The sequence below is a fragment of the Symphalangus syndactylus genome, chromosome 12, assembly GCF_028878055.3.
Source record: "Symphalangus syndactylus isolate Jambi chromosome 12, NHGRI_mSymSyn1-v2.1_pri, whole genome shotgun sequence".
In the NCBI taxonomy this organism is placed as follows: Eukaryota; Metazoa; Chordata; class Mammalia; order Primates; family Hylobatidae; genus Symphalangus; species Symphalangus syndactylus.
In genome coordinates this window covers 76,024,002-76,037,328 of record NC_072441.2, presented here as the reverse complement: position 1 = coordinate 76,037,328, position 13,327 = coordinate 76,024,002, and the positions used below count along the sequence as shown (strand labels likewise).

General features: G+C 38.7%; 1 pseudogene; it reads right to left on the bottom strand.

Moving 5' to 3' along the window:
- Positions 1–310: 310 nt before the first annotated feature.
- On the bottom strand, positions 311–8,691 carry LOC134734856 (translation initiation factor IF-2, mitochondrial-like; annotated as a pseudogene).
- Positions 8,692–13,327: the final 4,636 nt, after the last annotated feature.

The window sequence follows — 13,327 nt, the reverse complement described above, 5'->3', positions numbered from 1 at the left end:
GTTCTGTAGAGATCTATCAGGTCCATTTGGTCCAATGTTGAGTTCAGGTCCTCAATATCTTTGTTAATTTTCTGCCTCAGTGATCTATCTAATGCTCTCAGTGGAGTGGTGAAGTCTCCCACTATTATTATGTGGGAATCTACACCTTTTTTTAGGTCTCTGAGAACTTGCCTAATGAATCTGGTTGCTCCTGTGTTGGGTGCATATATATTTAGGGTATTTAACTCTTCTTGTTGAATTGAATTATTTACTATTATGTAATGCCCTTCTTTGTCTTTTTTTTTTAGTTATTTACATTTTTAATGTAATTTTAAAGTCCTGGATCCCAAAAAGTCTTGGCTTGAATTTGCTTTTCTTTATAAAAAACAATTTTATTTCCCATCTTAAATTCTATATTTTCTTCATCTAAATTGATACCACAATCTATTCCAGTTTTGACAATTGAAATGTCATCTTTATGGTGTTTCAGTGAGGTTAATGATCCCCTCCAAATTACATGTCCATTACGGGCTAATTTAAATTTTTGTTTCTAACTGTCCCTTTTGGACTCTGCAGCAATCCACAGGAATTTTTTCTTCCCTTCTGTTATAAAGAAGGTAGCTAGTATAGACGCTTCAAATACTGGGTGCTCTTCCACAGCACAGGGTAATCTGCTGCTCACTTCCTCTTGCAAATCTCCAACAAGACGGTAAATTATTTTGTGAAGTTTAAGTTTTACTCCTTTTCTGCAGTTGACTGTTGGATAACATTGCCTGTAGTCACGTTAAAGCCACATATAACACCATCAAATCTTTCGGCAAGGTTAACATCATTTGCACTTATATCACCCACTCCAAAATGTACTAATTCTAGTTCACACTCATGTGATGCATCATAGGTATCTATAATGTTCAAAATGGCCTCAACAGATCATCAATATCACTTTTAATAATCACTGGGAAGTACATTTGAATCTCTTTCCATTTTCTCTTTTGGCTTTAAGGACGTTTGTTCTTTTATTTCTAAATACTTTAGAAATGATATCTCCTTCCACTGCACATTGCCATACTTCTCATGGGCTTTCTAATGTGCTTCTTGGTGTTCCTTTGACTTTTCTTCTATTATTTTCAGATCCTCTTGACTTTTCTCCTGTTCTTGTTCATACTCCCTCCAGCTAAGTGCCCTTAGCTCAGATTCTACTTCAAGAATTTCATCTCCTGCAGAAGGAAGGTCTCTCCAGCCTATAACTCCCTCTGCCATGCTGGGATAGGGCTTACCGATTGTTTTTCCATTTTCATTAAACATTAAGTGTACTTTTGCCCAACTTTTTCCAGCAACCAGAACAGAATCTTCTCTTAAACTTCCTCTTTGAATTATAGCTGTAGTAACAGGACCTCTTCCTTTGTGACTCTACTACTGTTCCTTACACTGGAACAGTGGGGCTCTGCTTTCAATTCTAACATTTTTTGCAGTTGTTCTTCTGTCAAAGCCATCAGATTATCGCCTGCAAGTGCAGAGACAGGCAGTGTTTGAACATCACCTCCATAATCTTCACACACCACATCATAAGCCAGTAGCTCTGTTTTCACTTCCTCAGGATCAGCCTCAGCTTTGTCACATTTATTTACGGCAAGGACAATAGGAACTTGAGCATCCTTGGCATACTGAATAGATTCTACACCCCATTATCTGCAGCTACAACCAAGATGACAATGTCAGTGACTTGAGCCCCTCTGCTCTCATTGCTGAGAAAGTAGCATGTCCTGGAGTATCAAGAAAAGTTATCTTTTCCCCAAAGGCAGAGACACAAGAAAGGCACCAATGTTCTGAGTGGTGCCTCCAGCTTCCATTGCTGCCACTTGAGTTTTTCTTTTTTCTTTTTGTTTCTTTTTATTATACTTTAAGTTCTAGGGTACATGTACACAATGTGCAGGTTTGTTACATATGTATACATGTGCCATGTTGGTTTGCTGCACCCATTAACTCGTCATTTATGTTAGGTATTTCTCCTAATGCTATCCTTCCCCTATCCCTCCACCCGACAACAGGCCCCAGTGTGTGATATTCCCTGCCCTGTGTCCAAGTGTTCTCATTGTTCAATTCCCACCTATGAGTGAGAATATGCGGTTTTGGTTTTCTGTCCTTACAATGGTTTGCTCAGAATTATGGTTTCCAGCTTCATCCATGACCCTACAAAGGACATGAACTCATCCTTTTTTGTGGCTGCATAGTACTCCATGGTGTATATGTGCCACATTTTCTCAATCCGGTCTATTATTGATGGACATTTGGGTTGGTTCCAAGTCTTTGCTATTGTCAATAGTGCTGCAATAAACATACGTGTGCATGTGTCTTTATAGTCGCATGATTTATAATCTTTTGGGTACATACCCAGTAATGGGATGGCTAGGTCAAATGATATTTCTAGTTGTAGATCCTTGAGGAATCACCACACTGTCTTCCACAATGGTTGAACTAGTTTACACTGCCACTGACAGTGTAAAAGTGTTCCTATTTCTCCACATCCTCTCCAGCACCTGTTGTTTCCTAACTTTTTAATGATCACCATTCTAAATGGTGTGAAAGGTGTCTCATTGTGATTTTGATTTGCATTTCTCTATGACCAGTTATGATGAGCATTTTTTCAGGTGCCTGTTGGCTGCATAAATGTCTTCTTTTGAAAAGTGTATGTTCATATCTTTTGCCCACTTTTTGATGGGGTTGTTTGTTTTTTTCTTGTAAATTTGTTTAAGTTCTTTGTAGATTCTGGATGTTAGCCCTTTGTCAGATGAGTAGATTGCAAAAATTTTCTCCTATTCTGTAGGTTGCCTGTTCACTCTGATGGTAGTTTCTTTTGTTGTGCAGAAGCTCTTTAGTTTAATGAGATCCCATTTGTCAATTTTGGCTTTTATTGCCATTGCTTTTGGTGTTTTAGACATGAAGTCTTTGCCCATGCCTATTTCCTGAATGGTAATGCTTAGGTTTTCTTCTAGGGTTTTTATGGTTTTAGGTCTAACATGTAAGTCTTTAATCCATCTTGAATTAATTTTTATATAAGGTGTAAGGAAGGTATCCAGTTTCAGCTTTCTACATATGGCTAGCCAGTTTTCCCAGCACCATTTATTAAATAGGGAATCCTTTCCCCATTGCTTGTTTTCATCAGGTTTGTCAAAGATCAGATGGTTGTAGATGTGTGGTGTTATTTCTGAGGCCTCTGTTCTGTTCCATTGGTCTATATCTCTGTTTCAATACAGTACCATGCTGTTTTGGTTGCTGTAGCCTTGTAGGATGGTTTGAAGTCAGGTAGCGTGATGCCTCCAGCTTTGTTCTTTTGGCTTAGGATTGACTTCACAATGTGGCTCTTTTTTGGTTTCATATGAACTTTAAAGTTTTTTTCAGTTCTGTGAAGAAAGTCATTGGTAGCTTGATGGGGATGGCATTGAATCTACAAATTACCTTTGGCAGTATGGCCATTTTCACGATATTGATTCTTCCAACCCATGAGCAAGGAATGTTCTTCCATTTGTTTGTATCCTCTTTTATTTCATTGAGCAGTGGTTTGTAGTTCTCCTTGAAGAGGTCCTTCACATCCCTCGTAAGTTGGATTCCTAGGTATTTCATTCTCTTTGTAGCAATTGTGAATGGGACTTCACTCATGATTTGGCTCTCTGTTTGTCTGTTATTGGTGTATAAGAATGCTTGTGATTTTTGTACATTGATTTTGTATCCTGAGACTTTGCTGAATTTGCTTATCAGCTTAAGGAGATTTTGGGCTGAGATGACTGGGTTTTCTAAATATACAATCATGTCATCTGCAAACAGGGACAATTTGACTTCCTCTTTTCCTAATTGAACGCCCTTTATTTCTTTCTCTTGCTTGATTGCCCTGGCCAGAACTCCCAACACTATGTTGAATAGGAGTGGTGAGAGAGGGTATCCCTGTCTTGTGCCAGTTTTCAAAGGGAATGCTTCCAGTTTTTGCCCATTCAGTATGATATTGGCTGTGAGTTTGTCACAAATAGCTCTTTTTATTTTGACAGATACTTCCCACCAATACCTAGTTTACTGAGAGTTTTTAGTATGAAGGACTGTTGAATTTTGTTGAAGGCCTTTTCTGCATCCATTGAGCTAATCACGTGGTTTTTGTCTTTGGTTCTATGTGTGTGATGGATTACATTTATTGATTTGTGCATGTTGAACTAGACTTGCATCTCAGGGATGAAGCCAACTTGATCTTGGTGGATAAGCTTTTTGATGTGTTGCTGGATTTGGTTTGCCAGTATTTCATTGAGGATTTTTGCATCGACGTTCATCAAGGATATTGATCTAAAATTCTCTTTTTTGTTTGTGTCTCTGCCAGGCTTGGGTATGAGGATAATGCTGGCCTCATAAAATGAGTTAGGGAGGATTCCCTCTTTTTCTATTGATTGGAAGTTACTGGTTCCTTGTTTTGTTCATTTGAGGAGAACATGGTTTCCTGTTTGCTATTGCTTTTTGTGGATGTATGTCTGTGTCTTTGCACTGAAGGATTGGTTATGTATTCCAGTCTTCCTTGTCTGACTTGTTTAGGATTTTACTGGATATATTTGCTTAGAGGTTCTTTATTGCCAGGTCATTGCCTCCTTTTCAGTTCTAGATGGCACCTTAATCCCAGGTTCACCTCAGCTCTAATAAACAGTCAGAGTGCTGCCCTTTGCTAATGAGAGAGGTCCAAAAGGGGATGTACCAGCAATGTAGGAAGGCTAGTTAGGGGATCATGCCCAGGGGACATGTGGGACAAATTTCTGACAGTGCTGTGCTGCTGAATAACCAATCTGATTTGGCATTTTCTTTGGCTGAGTGACACAGCAGAGTTTCCAGGACTGGGGATGGTAAACATTGCTAAGCTCCTTTTGAAAAGTCTGCCCGCCAATATTTCACCAGGGCTTGAATCATTTTATCAACTCCATGGTAAGTAAAAGAATGAAAAGCTCAGAAGAATGGGAACTTTGGGGATCCAGAAAGTACTAAACGGCTATCTGGGTGCCCCCAGAACCTCTCAAGGATTTCACATCCTGTATTAATCCAATCTTTTTTCTGTTTCTAAGACATATTTTTACCATTCTTGTAAGTTCTGAATTTTTTTATGTCCTTTGGATGGATTTCACTCAAGGTGCATAGTTTATTAGTTGAGACAGTTTTGAAGTTTTTTTTGTTTTATGTTTGTTTGTTTTTTTGGTGGCAGCTTTAGCATGAAAATCAGCCACAGAATTTCTCTGATATTCAGGGTCTCTTTTATAAGTAGGAGTTTTAATTTTTATGATAGCTACTTATGATGGCATCAATAATGCAGAGATTAGCAACCTAAGACCCATTTTTACAGGCATATCATTTGACGTTAAGGATCCTCTCTGGTTCTACAACATACTAAAATCACGGACTACTGCAAAAGCATACCTGACATCAGTCTAGATATTTACAATCTTACCTTTTGCTCTTTTACAATCTCAAGTGGGGGCAAATAATTCTGCAGATTAGGCTGAATTAAATTGCAGATCTCCTTTTTATCATAGTTCATGTTGAATATTAACAGCATGCCCAGCTTAGTATTTTCCTTCAAAATTTTTGGCATAGGAACCATCAGCATAGAGCAACAGTTCTGGATTGGTGAATAGAATTTCTTGTAAATCCAATCTTGGAATCAAATTTTGAGAAATCAGTTTAACACAATTACACGTCTCACTTTTGTTGGGTAAAGGTAAGATGGTAGCAGAGTTTAAAGAAAGAATTGCAGCAAAGAATATGCAGATTTGAAGGTGATAGGAGGAGAATCACATAAAATGTTATCCCGCTGGCTGAGAAATGCTGGGTACATTCAGGATTTAGCAAGGTTTCTACAGCATGAGAAAGGTGTAGGTATGTTATTGCTTTGAACAAGTTCTGAGAAAGATTGTATAATTTGGCACCTGCAACTACTGCCTTTAAACAATTTGGATATGCTGTAGCAACCAGACATAACTGTACACCATGCTAGTCTATGGGCCTATTTTTTCCTACAAGTTTTTGAGTGAGGGTCCCTAAAGTCTGATTGTTTCATTCATGAATAAACAATGTGAATGGTTTAGAATAATTGGAGAGTCATAACACAGGAGGATTTTGCAAAACCTGTTTTAGTTCAGTAAGGGCCTCCTACTATTTTGCTTTCCAAAGAAAAGGGTCCTGATTGCTATTTTTAGTTAGTTCATGGAGTGGAGAAGCCAGTGTTGTGACCTGGTCTATCACGAAAGTCTGAGGAATCCTCTGAGTTGCCTTTTAGTCACAGGTCTAGAATAATTTTGAATAATATTTATTTTTTCTGGAGACACAAAGATTACTTTTGCAGAGAAGTCATGACCTAGATAATGTGCCACTTCTTGTGAGAATTGAAGCTTATCTCAAGAGGCCTTATGGCCCTTATAAGCTGGTTGTTATGATATATATATTTGGTCAATTTGTACATCCTCTTTATATGAAGAACAAAGAAGCAAATTACCTACATATTGAATCAATGTAGAATGTCTGGGAAACTGCAGTGTTCAAATCTTGATAGAAAATTTGTGAGAAATATGAAGGAGCCTTTAATCTTTAAGGTGTTACTGTCAAAGTACGTTGTTGATTTTTCCAAGTGAAAACAAACAAATACTAACACTCTTTTTGTCTAATGGAATGCTAAAATATATATACAAATTGTAAGTCTACTACTGTGAACCACTCAGATTCAGTTGATTCCTTTGACAACAAAGTGTTTGGATTTGGTATCCCTGGGAATCTTTTTTTTTTTTTTTTTGAAACAGTCTCACTCCGTCACCCAGGCTGGAGTGCAGTGGCACCATCTCGGCTCAATGCAAGCTCCGCCTCCTGGGTTCATCCCATTCTCCTGCCTCAGCCTCCCGAGTAGCTGGGGACTACAGGTGCCCACCACCATGCCCAGCTAATTTTCTTTTTGTATTTTTAGTAGAGACGGGGTTTCACTGTGTTAGCCAGGATGGTCTCGATCTCCTGACCTCGTGATCCACCTGCCTTGGCTTCCCAAAGTGCTGGGATTACAGGCGTGAGCCATAGCACCTGGCCGGGAATCTTGATATATAATTTTATTTGTAGCTCTAAGGCCCTGTACAAATCTCCATCCCTGTCTGTGGGATTTCTTGACAGGTAAGATAAGAAGGTCACAAGGACTAGTACATGAAATAATTACTCCTTGTTTTATTAGGTCCTCTACTCTTAAAGTGAGTCCCTGCATTGCTTCCGGTTTCAGAGGGTATTGGGGTAACTTACAAAGCAGTTTAGGCCAGCCGCGATGGCTCACGCCTCTAATCCCAGCACTTTGGGAGGCCAAGGTGGGAAGATCACCTGAGGTCAGGAGTTTGAGACCAGCCTGGCCAATATGGTGAAACCCCATCTCTACTAAAAGTACAAAAATTAGCTGGGCATGGTGGTGTATACCTGTAATCCCAGCTACCCAGAAGGCTGAGGCAGGAAAATCACTTGAACTCGGGAGGCGGAGGTTGCAGTGAGCTGAGATCACACCACTGCATTCCAGCCTGGGCAACAGAGTGAGACTTCGTCTCAAAAAAGAAAAAAAGAAAAAGAAAAGAAAGCAATTTAAAAGGGTCAATCACAATTTTAACGGATCCGATGTATTTGATCTTTCCCACATCTGTAGAGTAGAAGCCCATAGAGTATCAGGAATTTCAGAAAGATGTATGTCTATACATTTATGGAACTTAATAGTTTCTATGGATAGTCAATTTGGGCCTGGAGAACCCACAATGTTTTATTGTCTGATAAATCTTAGATTCCTAGGGTCATTTCTCCAGAGGATAATTTTATTGAGCCTCCTATTTAGGAAAACAGATCTTTATCTAGGAGATTCAGAGGAGCAATATCACATAAAAGGAAGGCATGATTCTCAGAAAAGGGGCCAAGGGTGACAGTTGAGAATTCTGTTAAAGGAACCCTTTGAACTTGATTTGAAACTCCTGCCATTGAGATAACTTTTATTATCTTGAGAAAGTTCTTGATATATCATGGTGGACTCTAAAGCAGAAAGAGTTGTTCTGGTGTCACAGTACAAATTTCTTCATTTAAGTTTGGTTTCTCCTCATTGATTTAAAGGAATTATTGGAAGTAGCTTACTGAGCAATTCCTTGGAACCCTATCAACATTAAGAGTAGTTAAAAGGATGTGGAGGTTGTTCCAATTTCCCCTTATTTAGCAACGGGCAATCTCTTTGCCAATGCCCCTTGTGCTTCCAGTAACCCTAAGCATGTTTATCAATGGAGGCAAAATTGGGAATAAGATTTTTTAAAGATAGGCCAAATTCCCTGCAACTGTACTAATTCTAGAGTCAGTGGTTTGTTTACCTGATGGATTCTTTTTTTTATCTAATACCCCTTCAACATGCCCTACTAGATGTTGCAGTTCTGTGAGAATTACCTCTCATTTTAGTTTAGATTTCTTCAGTAAGTCACTTATTTCTGTATGCAATCCAGGAACGAAATGGGCTGGTATAGCCATTTTATCGTCCTGGCCTTTAAAGCCAGTATTATGTGAAAACTGTCTACAGATGGGCATGATAGTCTGCAGCAGATATATTTTTTTATAAGGTTAGATTATGATCCAGCCTATTCTCATTGGAAGTGCTTCAGGAATAGCGTCTAACTGTTGTTGGCCCACTTTTCTGTCCATCCGCATTTCTTATTTAAAAGCATGCTCATTCCCTTTGAAAACTGGCACAAGACAGGGATGCCCTCTCTCACCACTCTTATTCAACATAGTGATGTAAGTTCTGGCCAGAGCAATCAGGTAGGAGAAGGAAATAAAGGGTATTCAATTAGGAAAAGAGAAAGTCAAATTGTCCCTGTTTGCAGATGACATGATTTTATATCTAGAAAACCCCATCGTCTCAGCCCAAAATCTCCTTAAGCTGATTAGCAACTTCAGCAAAGTCTCAGGATACAAAATCAACGGACAAAATTCACAAGCATTCATGTACACCAATCATAGACAAACAGAGAGCCAAATCATGAGTGAACTCCCATTCACAATTGCTTCAAAGAGAATAAAAAACCTAGGAATCCAACTTACAAGGGATGTGAAGGACCTCTTGAAGGAGAACTACACACCACTGCTCAATGAAATAAAAGAGGATACAAACAAATGGAAGAACATTCCATGCGCATGGGTTGGAAGAATCAATATCATGAAAATGGCCATACTGCCCAAGGAAATTTATAGATTCAATGCCATCCCCATCAAGCTACCAATGACTTTCTTCACAGAATTGGAAAAACTACTTTAAAGTTCATATGGAACCAAAAAAGAGCCCGCATCGCCAAGTCAATCCTAAGCCAAAAGAACAAAGCTGGAGGCATCACGCTACCTGACTTCAAACTATCCTACAAGGCTACAGTAACCAAAACAGCATGGTACTGGTACCACAACAGAGACATAGATCAATGGAACAGAACAGAGCCCTCAGAATTGATGCCGCATATCTACAACTATCTGATCTTTGACAAACCTGACAAAAACAAGAATTGGGGAAAGGATTCCCTATTTAATAAATGGTGCTGGGAAAACTGGCTAGCCATATGTAGAAAGCTGAAACTGGATCCCTTCCTTACACCTTATACAAAAATTAATTCAAGATGGATTAAAGACTTAAATGTTAGACCTAAAACCATTAAAATCCTACAAGAAAACCTAGGCAATACCATTCAGGACATAGGCGGGGGCAAGGACTTCATGTCTAAAACACCAAAAGCAATGGCAACAAAAGCCAAAATTGACAAATGGGATCTCATTAAACTAAAGAGCTTCTGCACAGCAAAAGAAACTACCATCAGAGTGAACAGGCAACCTACAGAATGGGAGAAAATTTTTGCAACCTACTCATCTGACAAAGGGCTAATATCCAGAATCTACAATGAACTCTATCAAATTTGCAAGAAAAAAACAAACAACCCCATCAAAAAGTGGGCAAAGGACATGAACAGACACTTCTCAAAAGAAGACATTTCTGCAGCCAAAAAACACATGAAGAAATGCTCCTCATCACTGGCCATCAGAGAAATGCAAATCAAAACCACAGTGAGATACCATCTCACACCAGTTAGAATGGCCATCATTAAAAAATCAGGAAACAACAGGTGCTGGAGAGGATGTGGAGAAATAGGAACACTTTTACACTGTTGGTGGGACTGTAAACTAGTTCAACCATTGTGGAAGTCAGTGTGGCGATTCCTCAGGGATCTAGAACTAGAAATACCATTTGACCCAGCCATCCCATTACTGGGTATATACCCAAAGGACTATAAATCATGCTGCTATAAAGACACATGCACACGTATGTTTATTGCGGCACTATTCACAATAGCAAAGAGTTGGAACCAACCCAAATGTCCAACAATGATAGACTGGATTAAGAAAATGTGGCACATATACACCATGGAATGCTATGCAGCCATAAAAAATGATGAGTTCATGTCCTTTGTAGGGACATGGATGAAACTGGAAACCATCATTCTGAGTAAACTATCGCAAGGACAAAAAACCAAACACCGCATGTTCTCACTCATAGGTGGGAATTGAACAATGAGAACTCATGGACACAGGAAGGGGAACATCACACTCCGGGGACTGTTGTGGGGTGGAGGGAGGGGGGAGGGACAGCATTAGGAGATATACCTAATGCTAAATGACGAGTTAATGAGTGCAGGAAATCAACATGGCACATGGATACATATGTAACAAACCTGCACATTGTGCACATGTACCCTAAAACCTAAAGTATAATAATAAAAAAATAAAAAAATCCTGACAGTAAAAGATTGCATTGCAACTATGAAAAGAACTGTGACGAGGACATGCAGGGGAAAAAAAGGAGATCAGATATTAAAACATCATAGGATAAATGAAATAGACATTTCAGAAAATAAAGTTGAGGAAATCTCACCGAAATTAGAACAGAAAGGCAAAGAAATGGCTATGAGAACAGAAAAAAAGCAGTATCAATGGGTTAGTCCAGGAGGCCCAACATCCAAATAACAGAAATTCCAGAAAGATAAAGAAAATGAAGGGACAAAAATCAACAATGAATAACTCAAAAATTCACTAAACTGAAGGCAATTCAAAATGAGGCCTTCTGCAAGGTTCTCAGCAAAATGGATAAAAATTGACCCATGGCAAAGCACATCACTGTGAAATTTCAGAACTCTGTGGAGAAGAAGAAAGTCACACAGGTTTTATAGAAAGGGGAAGGAATATGGAATGGTCAGAAATTGAAATGGCTTCAGTTTCCTTAATGGAAAAGAAACACCTCCAACATTCTGAAAGAAAATGTTTCCAACCTAGGCCCTATTAAAATGTCAGTTAAATATGAGGATAGAATGAAAACATATTAAAATATAAACTGTCTCAAAAAAAATTCCTCTGAATCTTTTTTCTCAGCAAGCTCCTGGGGAATGTATTCCCCAAACCTGAGAGAGTAAATCAAATTAAAGAGAAAGATATGGGAATAGGAATCATCTTATGTTGAAGAGAGATGCCAGGATGATAAATAGGCTTCAGAAAATAGGGCACATTCAGCTCACATTGGAGCCATGTGACTTGCTGAGGGCTCCCCTGTGCATGCCTCTGCCTTTGTCCCTTGAACCTGACCTCATGATTCACTAGGACAAAACAAGGCAAAACATCAGATAAGAGGATGGGGCCAGAAGCAACAGATCCAAGCCAGAAGAGAGGCAGAGGGAATTCAAAGCATAACAGAAAAGGAAAGTCCTAGAATGACAGCTCCATTTCTGGCCTAGAATGCAATGAGTCCAGACCCTCAGAAAGGGGCTTTCCAAGAGACTGTTTCCAAGAAAATAATTGAAATGTCTGTTTAGCTGATGTGATTGACCTTATTGAAAAGTGTACTTAAAGGCTATTGAATGATTGGGGGTGTGCAGAGGAAATAGCAATAGAAGCACACAGTAAGAAAAATCATGAAGATAAATAAAAGGGGGGAACAAAAATATTCATAATACACTAAAATTGTCAGCTGTGAAAAATAGTTCCATAGGCCAAATACTGTAAACATTGAATATTGACTTAACAATGGAGCATAAGGTCAAGTGGAATATATTTTATAATACAAGGAAATAATTCAGCATTAACAAATATATTCATGCAATTTGCTATTTTTATTTTTTTTTTTTTTATTTTTTTTTTTTTTTTTTTGAGACGGAGTCTTGCTCTGTCACCCAGGCTGGAGTGCAGTGGCGCAATCTCGGCTCACTGCAAGCTCCGCCTCCCGGGTTCACGCCATTCTCCTGCCTCAGCCTCTCCGAGTAGCTGGGACTACAGGCGCCCACCACCACGCCCGGCTAATTTTTTTGTGTGTTTTTTAGTAGAGACGGGGTTTCACCGTGGTCTCGATCTCCTGATCTCGTGATCCGCCCGCCTCGGCCTCCCAAAGTGCTGGGATTACAAGCGTGAGCCACCACGCCCGGCCGCAATTTGCTATTTTATATTAATGGAGAAAATGTCTAATTATCTCCATATATGCTGGAAATGTATTTGATAAAAATTTAACATCCACTTTTTATTAAGGTTACAACGAAAACTATTCAGTTAGCTAAAAATAAAAGGAAAGCTCTGTCATATTATTATAGTATCGATCAACAACAAAAACATATTTAAGGGTAAAATACAAGAGAAATTCCAATGAAAGTAAGAAACAAAGTGAATCATACCGTTACTATTCAATATATTTTAAAGGGTATGAAATATTTTTGTTAATTTCTTTTTTCTGCTCAACATGTAAACCTTGATCCTATGATCTGGAAAATTTCCCACAAATAGAAGAACTCTGATCTGTGGAAAAAACACACTTTTCACAATTTCCCTTGCCACTTTGGCATGTGCATATGACCTGGGTTTAGCCAGTCAGATATTCAAACACAACCTTGAATTGGAAATAGTGCAATGGAGCAAGGACAGAAGAGAAGCCACTATGGCTTCCCAAGGAACAAAAAGGCAGTATTGTGGTGCTGGGAATGCCAACTGTTCAATTGCAATAGCAGTAATATGTTCACCAGATGGATTCATTTTGCATTTGGTTCTGACTGCTTAGTGTGCTTGTTTTCCAAATGTGGTTCCATAGTTTTCCTTTGAACTACTTTTCATGTTTTGTCAAAATTAACCAGAGTCTGACTTATACTATTGTTTAAAATCAAGTACTATGATCATTACATGGAAGTCCTGACAAATAAGAACTTAAATAAGATATTAGAGAGAAACAAAAATCTTCATTAATTGCAACTTATGTGATTTCCTACATAGAAAA